This window comes from Salmo salar, chromosome ssa22 (genome assembly GCF_905237065.1).
Source record: "Salmo salar chromosome ssa22, Ssal_v3.1, whole genome shotgun sequence".
Taxonomy (NCBI): Eukaryota; Metazoa; Chordata; class Actinopteri; order Salmoniformes; family Salmonidae; genus Salmo; species Salmo salar.
This window is the reverse complement of record NC_059463.1, coordinates 7,818,802-7,832,113: the sequence shown is the minus strand read 5'-3', so window position 1 is coordinate 7,832,113 and position 13,312 is coordinate 7,818,802. Positions and strand designations below refer to the sequence as shown.

The window sequence follows — 13,312 nt, the reverse complement described above, 5'->3', positions numbered from 1 at the left end:
CTTCGATCTGAAGCCCAATTGACTGCTAAACAGCAATCACTAACTCAGAGAGGCTGCTGCCTACATTGAGACCCAATCACTGGCCACTTTAATAAATTGATCACTAGACACTTTATACAATGCCACTCTAAATAATGCCACTTTAATAATGTTTACATATCTTACATTACTCATATCACATGTATATACTCTATTTAATACCATCTATTGCACCTTGCCTATGCCGCTCAGCCATCACTCATCCATATACTTACATGTACATATTCTCATTCACCCCTTTGATTTGTGTGTATTAGGAAGTTGTTGGGAAATTGTTAGATTACTTGTTAGATATTACTGCACTGTCAGAACTAGAAGCACAAGCATTTCGCTACACTCACATTAACATCTGCTAACTGATTTGATTTGATTTGTTTTTGGGATGGTGGATTACAGTACTGCCTCCAATTTTCAGAAAACATACAAGGCCTCAGGCTAAGCGAATAGAACTCTAAAGGTGACTACTTTATTGTTGGCATATCAGGCTGAGTTACTGGAGGAGGTGGGAAAACAACTTGACTAAGACACCCTAGACCCAGATCCTTTGGAGGGCATCTGTATGATTACAGACCTGAGCCTCCGTGCCTATCTTAGTGCCATTCAAGGCTGTGGTCAAACCATAAGCCTAGCGGTGGTGGGAGAAAAGGCACTTTAGCTGAGCTCAACCAGCTTAACAGACAAATAAAGTGGACCTCCTGGATACCAAAGGAGTTGTTTGGGTCCACTGTCGCTGCCATGTGCCAGAAGTGTGATATGTGCAAAAAGGAAGGCGAAGCCTTCAACTTCTGCCAGTCATGCAGACCCAGGCCTTATGACAGCCTGTTGATTCCTGAATCTCGCCCCAGCCTCACAGCTGGCCTTGGGGGACTGAGGTCCCCGGTGATACAGCAGTCTGCCGAGACTCAGGCTAGGCCCCTGAACCTGGCCAAACTTGTAGGAAAGCACCTCCTAGGGGAGGTAAGAAAGTCGTCCAACGTAGGGCGCAGCACTGGCGACTGATTAGGATAATATGCAAGGCCTTCGGCTCTCTGCCCTACCCTCTCTCTTTGGGTTTAACGGTTGCTACTCCTACCCCTCCCCGAGTTTCGTAGCAGTGGGAAGGCAGGGCTGTGTTAAGACAAAACCCTATTCTCTGTGTAGCAGCTCACTTTTGTGACCGTGCTCACATGAGAAATGGAGGAGACACACTTTTTGTTCCCCCCGAGTGTCTCCCCCAGGCTCTCCCTCTGGAGCTCCCTCCCTCACAGGCGTCAGAGCCCCAGACCGCCATCTTGTACTCCTGAGTCCACAAAGCTTCTGCTTTTCATCATCCCGTTTTTACTGCTATTGGATCACACAACCAGGCCACTGCCTGCTCTGCCTCTCCATCTCACTGGAGCGAGTAGCTGAGGAACTATCTTTGCTCTTGACAACCCTCCTACATTGAGCAGGGCCAAGACATACCAGTTATGTAGCTGTCCTACTGCCCTGGATTAGGAATAGTGCGCTGCAGTTGTTTCCTTCTTCCTTCGGCTATATTGCCTGACGTCTTACATCATGGCGCTGGCTGTTCTGCCCCAAGAGAGCCCGCTTAGACTAATTTACTGCAGCCTAGTAAAAGCGACGATCCTATAGGGGCCAGGGAGACCCCATCGCATAACACGCTGCTATGACCACACCGTTTGGGGTGGAAGTGCTGACACACCCAGGAGAAGTGGGTGATGCTGTATGCTTTCCCACATCATCTTTGAGCCCCTCGATGACTAGTGCTTTTTCCGGTCGGCAGTTACATATCCTGGCTTATACCATATGAAATGCAGCAATTATAGATCCTCACCCAGAGGCTTTAGCCTTAAGGGCTAATGCCGCATTCACTTACTAGTCGGAAGTAGGAGCTCGGCACATGTACAGCCTTTTGGGGGGGACTAAGCAAGATGTTTTGTGGCCCCCATCTTGATGGTGGAGAGAAAAATTTACGTTTTAAGTTAATTTCCTGCAATTCTACACATTTTGCCATGGGGTGTAGAGAAAATGTTGGAGATTTAAAGAAAGTTTTCTGCAGTTCTACACATTTTGCCCTAGGTCAGAGAGAATATTTATCCATTTTATAACACATTTCATGTAATTCTACTCATTTTGCCATGTGGCAGAGAGGAAATATCGCAGTTATAAGGCAAGTTTTCTGCAGTTTTACACATTTTGCCATGGGGTGGAGAGAAAGTTTTGCAATTTTATAACACATTTAATGCAATTTTACTCTTTTTGCCATGGGACAGAGAGAACTGTTTTGCAGTTTTTAAGCAAATGTCCTGAAATTCTACCCATTTCGCCATTACTTTTCACCATGTTAATAATATCTGACTGAGAGTAACGAACGCAATCAATTCGTGCCCCATGGAGGTCAGGGCCCCTGGGCACGTGCCCTGCATGCCCGGTCGGCATTTGACCATGATTAGTATAAGTTTAGATAACTGGCTAGACTAAATTTACCAATCTAAAAGTTGTTAGCTGACATGGCTAATTGAGTGACTGACATAACAAGAGTCATGTCAGTGTCAGTGACTGACATAACAAGAGAAAAACTGCTAATGCAAATTTCAAACTTGCGTACTCTACTATTCTAACCCTAGTTCCGACTAGCACATGAATGCAGCAATGATAGAAAAAAAAGGTTCCAAAGGAAAGAGACAGGCCTCTTGGAAAAGAGCGCCAGCCCCTTATGCACACTCTCTGTTCTTACAGTTTCTGTTGTGGAGAAGTGGTGTGACTATACAGATTGTTCCTCCCTACACTGTTTTCCACGGTCCTATGTTCCTTGCAGGATTTTTTGGACAGAGAGAAGGTTCATCTTGTTAATGTCCTTTTGTCGCTTTCTCGGTCTGCCAAGGTCCAGACATGGATACAGTTTATCCATAACTGTGGAGTAGTCTCTAAGGGGGTCACGTCCCTTACGCACAGACTAAGCTTTTAGCTCACCCTGGGATGTGACTATTGTACTTTAAAAAAAATGACAGATGAAACACGTGTAAACGTCATATTCCTCCATCTTTTGCTTTACTACTGCCATTATCATCCCTAAGCGTATGGGTGGATTGTGCTCTAACAGCCACTGTTCATGCCCACAGTCTGCCCAGGGGTTTTCAGGTTAATGTAGCTACAGTAACCCCATATTTGAGTCGACTTTTTCCCCATTGTCGCACCTTGGAGCCTATGGCTTTTTGCCTGTCGCCTTCCCTCGAAAGGCGACCCAAACGTTGTCCAGTACGTGTGGTTTGCACCTACTTTTCTTGCAGATTGGTTCGGGCAAGGGTGTCATGCTCTTCGTCCATTGGGCAACCAGCCCCTCTCTTTTCAATTATATCCTGTCGGATTATGGGGACCATTATATTAATTTATAATGGCGAGGGTGATAGCCTTCCGAGGGGCCTGGAAGGGCCCTCTCCTACAGAGGAATTGACCTCTTGGGTACTGTTTTAGGGATCTCACTCATCAGAAAACCGGGGTTACGCAAGTAACCATAAGTTTTGTCTGCTTGGACTCAAGAGATAAGAAAGGTTGCGTTAATCTTTTTGTAGGCAGTCGTGTTCTTTTGATGAATCTATTTGCAATTTTTACGGTATAATATCGTTTTGGGAAAATGCATTTACTGTTTTGAAAAAGACCACAGAGTTCTGTATCTTCTGAACTCTGCTTTAAAAAAACAACAACATATTTCCCAAAAAATACTTGTACGCGATTTAGAAAAAAAACGAATTAATTTGAAACCTAATGATGAAAGAGTTCCTTTCTTATTATTGTTGGTTTTCCCGCCACTCTTTTCTGACTTCCCATTGTGTTCTGTTCTCTCATCTCTCCGCTAAAGATGAAGAATGGCTTTAGAGTGAGAATGAGAGAAACGCCAGACGCTCCATGTGAAGGCAGTAGGGCTATGGGGGGTGGGTGTAGAGCCGACTAGAGGAGATCACATCAGTAGCACTGAATGCATCAGAAAACATTGCTGTAGGCAAGCATAAGTCAACAGTGCCTATAATGTGAGTCGTTGGTATGCACGATGTTAAATAGATCATGAAAATGCTATTTTTATTACTAAGATTTAGCTTTTCATTAATCCTGGAGCTGAACCTGCCTCCGCAAAACAACAAGAGCATCCCTTAGGGGAAAGACAGAGAGAACACCCACGGTGGGATAGAAGGATCCAAGCTTTCAAACATTACTCTCTCTCTCTCTCTCTCTCTCTCTCTCTCTCGCAGTCCCATCCCCCATAAGCGTGTGCGTGTTCGTGCGTGTGTGTGTGTGAGCAAGAGAGAGGGAGTGCGAGTTTGGGTGGCTGTGTTTGAGACAGATATTCACATTACTTTAAACATTGGCCTTGCTTTAATGTGCATGTTCTAGGGTTGTACAGGCCTTCTCTGAAGATATACATGATCAATTTAAAGGCTTTGAATCCATTTCCCCTTATGATGACACCCTCGTATTAGGCTACGGCTTAAAGGATACAACACATGCTGTTCCTATAGTATTTCATATGAATCCTCAAATTATTATTTCTAAACCATTTCTGTGACAATGATTTAACAGAGTAATGAATCATGACAAAAATAAGGTCCTGATCAATATTAACCATTAAGCTCCAGAACTCTGTCCTCTATAAAAGTAATATATTGACGTCCAACTCAACTATATCAATTGAATAGACAGATGGCAAAGGCTGTGTGGTTGATTCAGTCATGCAGTCCTACTACAGTTTAAACAACACATGTGCACTGTAAAGATCACTGTAAAGTAGACCACTAGTTGTGGAGTGTTGTGCAACACTGTGACTGAGTGAATCACAGCAGAGGAGCACCATGAGCACAACTGTGTATTTGCAGCTGAGTGAGTGTTTATGTCTGTCTACATTGTGTGGAATGGACAGGCCAGTGTAGCCTGGGGGACTGTGTGTGTGTGTGTGTGTGTGTGTGTGTGTGTGTGTGTGTGTGTGTGTGTGTGTGTGAGAGAAAGGGAAAGGGGGATACCTAGTCAGTTGTACAACTGAATCCTGCAGCAACAGGAAATGTGAAACATTATGTGGATTATAATTAATGGCCATTTTTGTAGGGGTTGATACATTTTTTTGTTGTAAAATCAAGTCTGAAATTTCAAAGTGGAAATTACAAACTTCAGAAGCCTTTTTGAACCTCAAATACACCACAAGTTTTCCTGCAACAGGGTAATCAAATTAAGATCCTACATCTGTGCGTGTGCTGTGAAGCCCAGATCAAATCTGAATACGGCCTCATTCCGAAGCTGTCATCCTGTCATCCACGGTAAAGGGAAGGAGCAATACAATCTAATCAGTTGCTGCTCACATAATTCAATGAATCATCAGAGGACATCAGCCAAATCTAAACCTCACCCTGGCCTCAATTATGCTGTGCGGCTCCTCTCAGACATGGCAGTTATAAAGTCTCCAACCACCATCATATAACCTGCCCATGCGTGAGCATCTTTCCCCTCCCCAGGTAATGTAATCCTGACGTCTGAGATAATAATTATTGTTAGAGAGGGAGCGAGAGAACGAGAGTGTCAGAATGTCAAGTTATTCTGGGTGACAGACACTGTTGCTGAACGAGAACCTAAACTTACTTTACTCTTAACCTGCAACTGCTACATACATTTTTTGGACTTTTAAATGAAATATACCCATTGATTCTTGAAGAATATAACTTATACATTGCCTTCAGAAAGTATTCAACCCCCTTGACTTTTTACACATGCAGTCTGAATTTCAAATTGATTAAATTGAGATTTTGTGTCACTGGCCTATACACAATAGCCCATAATGTCAAAGAAGAATTATGTTTTTAGAAATGTGTACAATCCAGTTAAAAATTAAAAGCTGAAATGTCTTGAGTCAATAAGTACTCAACCCCTTTCTTATGGCAAGCCTAAATAAGTTCAGGAGTAAAGATGTGCATTAAAAAGTCACATAAATTGCATGGACTCACTTTGTGTGCAATAATAGTGTTGAACCTTTTACTGCAGTGGGCTAAATCAGGGTCACACAGTGTTCTTGGTAGTCTTAAACAACTTTGAATCCAAAGTTTACACCTCACACACATTGCTATGGGTTTAAAAAAAGAAGACACCTGCACCATGTTAGATATAAAGTTGAAATGTATTCAATTTTGAGTTTGTATCCCAATATTACACTTCATATACATCACAGAAAACTGAAATATAACATAACCATTTGACAAAGGAAACCGGATTTTCAGCTGTTCTGTCACATCCTGACCAGTAAAGGGGTCATTTGTAATTGTAGTATGGTCAGGGCGTGGCAGGGGGTGTTTGTTTTGTGTGGGGTTTTTTTTGGTTCTAGGGGATTTTGGTTCTAGTTTTCTATTTCTATGTTTCTTTTTCTATGTGTGGCCAGGTATGGCTTCCAATCAGAGGCAGGTGTCTTTCTTTCTCTGGTTGGAAGCCATACTTAGGCAGCCTGTTGTTCCTGTGTTTTTGTGGGTGGTTATTTTCTGTATAGCCTGTGTGCCTTATGGAACTGTTTTGTTGTCTGTTTATTTTGTTTTGAGTGTTCTCTCTAAATAAAAGTAAGAAGATGAGCACTATACCCGCTGCATTTTGGTCACCGTTCATCGACGCCTTTGACATGTTCAAAAACATGTTTACAGAGTTACAGAGTTTAATGGCTGTGATTGGAGAAAACTGAGAATGGATCAACAAGTCGTTACTCCACAATAGTAAGCTAGATGACAGAGTGAAAAGAAGGAAGACTGTACAGAATAAAAAATATTCCAAAACATGCATCCTGTTTGCAACAAGACACTAAAGTAAAACTGTAAATAATGTGGCAAACGTTAGTCCAACAACACATCACTGAGTACCACTTCAAATTTTCAAGCATGGTGGTGGCTGCATCATGTTATGGGTATGTTTGTCATCGACAAGTACTAATGAGTTTTTATAGGTTAAAAAGAAACGGAATATAACTAAGCACAGGCAATATCATAGAGGAAACCGTGGTTCAGGCTGCTTTCCAACAGACACTGGGATACAAATTCACCTTTCAGCAGGACATTAACCTAAAACACAAGGCCAAATATATGCTGGAGTTGCTTACCAACATGTCATTGAATCTTCCTAAGTGGCCTATGGCAAGACTTGTAAATGGCTGTCAAGCAAACATCAACAACCAACTTGACAGAGCTTCAAGAATTTTAAAAGGAATAACGTGCAAATATTGTACAATCCAGGTGTGCAAAGCTCTTAGAGTCTTACCCAGAAAGACAGCTGTAATTGCTGCCAAAGGGGATTCTAACATGTATTGACTCAGGGTTGTGAACACTGACAGTACTAGTCAAAGGTTTGGAAACGACTACTCATTCAAGGGTTTTTCTAGATTTTTAGTATTTTCTACATTGTAGAATAATAGTGAATACATCAAAACTATTAAATAACACATGTGGAACAATGTAGTAACCAAAAAAGTGTTAAACAAATCAAAATATACAGCTGAAGTCAGAAGTTTACATACACCTTAGCCAAATACATTTAAACTCCGTTTTTCACAATTCCTGACATTTAATCCTGGTAAAAATTCCCTGTCTTAGGTCAGTAAGGATCACCACTTTATTTTAAGAAAGTGAAATGTCAGAAAAATAGTAGAGAGAATAATTTAATTCAGCTTTTATTTCTTTAATCACATTCCCAGTGGGTCAGAAGTTTACATACACTCAATTAGTATTTGGTAGCATTGCCTTTAAATTGTTTAACTTGGGTCAAACGTTACGGGTAGCCTTCCACAAACTTCCCACAATAAGTTGGGTGAATTTTGGCTCATTCCTCCTTACAGAGCTGGTGTAACTGAGTCAGGATTGTAGGCCTCCTTGCTCACACACATTTTTTCAGTTCTGCCCACAAATTTTCAATGGGATTGAGGTCAGGGCTTTGTGATGGCCATACCAATACCTTGATTTTGTTGTCCTTAAGCCATTTTGCCACAACTTTGGAAGTATGCTTTGGGTCATTGTCCATTTGGAAGACCCATTTGCGACCAAGCTTTAACTTCCTGACTGATGTCTTGAGATGTTACTTCAATATATCCACATAATTGTCCTACCTCATGAGGCCATCTGTTTTGTGAAGTGCACCAGTCCCTCCTGCAGCAAAGCAGCCCCAGAACAGGATGCTGCCACCCCCCGTGCCTCACGGTTGGGATTGTGTTCTTCGGCTTGCAAGCATCCCCCTTTTTCCTCCAAACACAACGATGGTCATTATGTCCAAGCAGTTCTATTTTTGTTTCATCAGACCAGAGGACATTTCTCCAAAAAGTACGATCTTTGTCCCCATGTGGAGTTACAAACCGTAGTCTGGCTTTTTTATGGAGGTTTTGGAGCAGTGGCTTCTTCCTTGCTGAGCGGATTTTCAGGTTATGTCGACATAGGACTCATTTTAATGTGGATATAGATACTTTTGTACCTGTTTCCTCCAGCATCTTCACAAGGTCCTTTGCTGTTGTTCTGGGATTGATTTGCACTTTTCGCACCAAAGTATGTTCATCTCTAGGAGACAGAATGTGTCTCCTTCCTGAGCGGTATGATGGCTGTGTGGTCCCATGGTGTTTATACTTGCGTACTATTGTTTGTACAGAAGAATGTGGTACCTTCAGGCATTTGGAAATTGCTCCCAACAATTTGCCAAGGATTGACTACCATTTTTTTGAGGTCTTGGCTGATTTCTTTAGATTTTCCCATGATGCCAAGCAAAGAGGCACTGGGTTTGAAGGTAGGCCTTGAAATACATCCACAGGTACACCTCCAATTGACTAAAATTATGTCAATTAGCCTATCAGAAGCTTCTAAGCCATGACATCATTTTCTGGAATTTTCCAAGCTGTTTAAAGGCACAGTCAACTTAGTGTATGTAAACTTCTGATGCACTGGAATTATGATACAGTGAATTATAAGTGAAATAATCTGTTTGTAAACAATTGTTGGAAAAATTAATTGTGTCATGCACAAAGTAGATGTCCTAACCGACTTGCCAAAACTATAGTTTGTTTGTGGAGTGGTTGAAAAATGAGTTTTACATTTCCGACTTCAACAGTATATTATATTTGAGATTCTTTAAAGTAGCCACCCTTTGCCTTAATGACAGCTTTGCACACTTGGCATTCTCTCAACCAGCTTTCAATTAACATGTGTGCCTTGTTAAAATTTCATTAGTGGAATTTCTTTCCTTCTTAATGCGTTTGAGCCAATCAGTTGTGTTGTGACAAGGTAGGATTGATATGCAGAAGATAGCCCTATTTGGTAAAAGAGAAACTTCATATTAAGTAGAAGAACAGCTCAAATAAGCAAAAAAAAATGACAGTTTATCATTACTTTAAGATATGAAGGTCAGCCAACACGGAAACTTTCAATAACTTTGAAAGGTTCTTCAAGTGCAGTCGCAAAAACCATAAAGCGCTGTGATGAAACTGGCTCTCATGAGGACAACCACAAGAAAGGAAATACCCAGAGTTACCTCTGCTGCAGAAGATAAGTTCATTAGACTTAGAAGCCTCAGAAATTACAGCCCAAATAAATGCTTCACGGAGTTCAAGTAACAGACACATCAACATCAACTGTTCAGAGGAGACTGTGTAAATCAGGCCTTCATGGTCGAATTGCGGCAAAGAAACCACTACTAAAGGACACCAATAAGAAGAGACTTGCTTAGGCCAAGAAACACGAGCAATGGACATTAGACCAGTGGAAATCTGTCTTTTGGTCTGATGAGTCCAAATGTAAGATTTTTGGTTCCAACCACTGTGTCTTTGTGAGACGCAGAGTAGGTAAGCGGATGATCTCTGCATATGTGGTTAACACCGTGAAGCATGGAGGAGGAGGTGTGATGGCGTGGGGGTGCTTTGCTGGTGACACTGTCAGTGATTTATTTAGAATTCAAGGCACACTTAACCAGCAGGGCCACCACAGCATTCTGCAGCGATACGCCCACCCATCTGGTTTGCGCTTATTGGGACTATCATTTGTTTTTCAATAGGACAATGACCCAAAACACACCAGGCTGTGTAAGGGCTATTTGACCATGGAGAGAAATGGAGTTCTGCATCAGATGACCTGGCCTCCACAATCACCTGACCTCAACCCAGTTGAGATGGTTTGGGATGAGTTGGACCGCAGAGTGAAGGAAATACAGCCAACAAGTGCTCAGCATACGTGGGAACTCCTTCAAGACTGTTGGAAAAGCATTCCAGGTGAAGCTGGTTGAGAGAATGCCAAGGGTGTGCAAAGCTGTCATCAAGGCAAAGGGTGGCTACTTTGAAGAATCTAAAACACATTTTTGGTTACTACATGATTCAATGTGTTATTTCATAGTTTTGATGTCGTCGCTATTACTCCACAATGTAGAATATTTAATTTTCAAATCATTTGCACAAACTTGTGTCTGTGTGTGTGTGTGAGTGTGCAAAGAGTCAGTTTAAGATTGTATCAGATTGTATCAGTGCAGATAGATCTGGTAACCATCAATTATAATAATTATTTAGCAGTCATATGGCTAAATAGCCTGTTGCTCCGAGAGCTGGACTGAAGTCTTTGGCAATTTTCGGCCATCCTCTAACACCGCCTGATATAGAGGTCCTGGATGGCAGGGAGCTTGGCCCATCTGCACCACCCTCTGTAACGCTTTGCGGTCGAGGGTGGTGCATATGCCATACTAAGCGATGATGCAGCCAGTCAAGATGCTCTCTATACTGCAGCTTTAGAACTTTTTGAGGATCCGAGGGCCCATGCCATTTCTTTTCAGCCTCTTGAGGGGGAAGAGGCACTGTCGCACCTTCTTCACTACTGTGCTGGTGTGTGTGAACGATGTTAAGTCCCTGGTAATGTGGACGCCAAGGAACTTGACACTCTCTGCCCACACCACTACAGCCCTGTCAATGTGGATGGGGGCATAATCTCCCCCCTTTCTCTTGTAGTCCACAATCAGCTCCTTGGTCTTACTGACGTTGAGGGAGAGGCTGCTGGTCAAGTCTCTGACCTCCTCCCTGTAAGCTGTCACACCGCCGTCAGTGATCAGGCCAACCACTGTCGTGTCGTCAGAAAACTTGATGATGGTGTTGGAGTCGTGCATCGGCAAGCAGTTGTGGGTGAACAGGGAGTACAGGAGGGGACTAACCACACCGTGTTGAGGGTCAGCGTGGTGGAGGTGTTGTTGCCTAACCTCACCACCTGGGGCCGGCCCGTCAGAAAATCCAGGATCCAGTTGCAGAGGGAGGTGTTCAGTCCAGGGTCCCGAGCTTCATGATGCGCTTGGAAGGGACTATGGTGTTGAAATCTGAGCTGTAATCTATGAACAGCATTCTCACAGTTATTTCCTCTCTTGTCCAGGTGGGAGAGGGCAATGTGGAGTGCAATTGAGATTGCATCATCTGTGGATCTGTTGGGGTGGTATTTGAATTGGAGTGCTACAGGGTGATAGTCATTTAGGCAGGTTACCTTGGAATTATTGGGAACAGGGACAATGGTGATCAGCTTGAAACATGTTGGGATTAGAGACTGGTCCAAGAAGAGATTGAAAATATCTGTGAATTTGCTAGCTGGTCTGCGCATGCTCTGAGAACGCGTCCAGGTAATCCGTCTGCGGCCTTGAGATTGTTAACCCTGTTTAAAAGTTTACTAACATTGTCCTCAGTGAGCAAGATCACACAGTCATTCGGAACAACAGGGGCTTTCATGTAAGAACCTGTTATTTTTCCTCAAAGTGAGAATAAAAGGCATTTAGCTTGTTTGGGAGTTCTGCGTCCCTGGGCTTCTCACAGCAAATCTTTTTCGTGTTTGATGTCTAGTCGGAGGATGTAGCAGGCCTTCTTGTATGCGTCCATGTCTGTGTCCCGTTCCTTGTAAGTGGTAGCTCTAGCCTTTAGCCCAGCGCCAATACTGACTGTAATCCATGGTTTTTGGTTTGGATATGTTCGTATAGTCACTATTTGAACGATGTCGTCTATGCACTTATTGTTGAAGCCAGTGACTGATGTGGTAAACTCCTCAATGCCATCGGATGAATCCCGGAACATATCCCAGTCTGTGCTAGCAAAACAGTCTTGTAGAGTCCCGTCTAATTCATCTGACAATTTCCATATTGAGAGCATGGCACTGGTACTATCTGTTTGAGCTTTAGTTTGTAAACAGGAAGCAGGAGGATTCGTGGTCTGATTTGTCAAAGGAAAAGCGAGGGAGGGTCTTGTATGCGTTTCAGTGAGTAGAATAAAAGTGGTCTAGAGGTTTAGTGGTGCAGGAGACGTGTTGGTAGAAGTGAAGTAGAATCGTTTTAAGTCTCCCCTCATTAAAGTTTTCCCACCAAAAAAAGTCTCCACACTAGAAATGCTGCCTCTGGGTTTCTTGTTTGTTTATGGCCCCATACATTTTGTTGAGTGCCAAAGTGGTGTTGGCTTGTGGAGGGATGTAGACAGTTGTGATAATTACTGATCAGAACTCCCTTGGTAGATAAAAAGGTTTGCAGCGTATCCTGAGGTATTTTATCTATGAGTCACTCTAATTGGTTAAAACTATTATTTTGATATCATGGATGGCCAGTCTTGTCATTCATAGCTCTGTCTATTAATTTGAGATGGTTACATTTTACCAGCCACATCCCTCAGTTGTTTACTGAAACAGTGGCAGGGTGTCCTCTTTGCTATTGTTTTAACTGCGGATTGCCATTTAACTCTGGTTGGAATTTCATGAATTACTCTATAGAGAGCAGAAATAAAAAACGAATCAGAAAATATTAGATTGAGTTATTATTCTTAGTGGCCATGAATAAGACTCCTCTGTGGGTTATTTATTGAGTTATTGCATGTAATTCCAGTACTGCAAGGACAGAATTATAACAAGGTTTCTGATGGCTAACAAGCATTTTCATAGTATGAACTTCATGCATTGCAGAAGAAACAAGCCAATTTGAATCCATGTCACAGACAGTGTGTTACAATGAATAGATAGAGAATTCATAAAGGACAGTGTGACACACAGGGAATATCCAGAACTGGTCTGATACGATCAGTGCCTTAGCCACGGCTCTCATTTTAGCTCCTATTCTTTGGCATAATCATTTTTTCCTATGATAAAGCGGTGAAATTTCAGCTACTCCATTTCAGGACGTCTGTTCCTTTGAGAAGACACCCTTTGTTGTTATCGGGAAAGACGTATTTTTCAATTGCCAGAGCAACTGATGAATACATACTATCTTTTTACATCCAACCATTGTCAATGTGTGTTAATGTGTTGTGACC

General features: G+C 42.4%; 1 protein-coding gene across 1 annotated transcript in view; it reads right to left on the bottom strand.

Annotated features, from left to right (window-relative positions):
* LOC106582707 (metabotropic glutamate receptor 4) overlaps nt 1-13,312 on the bottom strand; it is a 360,285-nt gene that overhangs the window by 333,231 nt on the left and 13,742 nt on the right. The window lies entirely within an intron of this gene.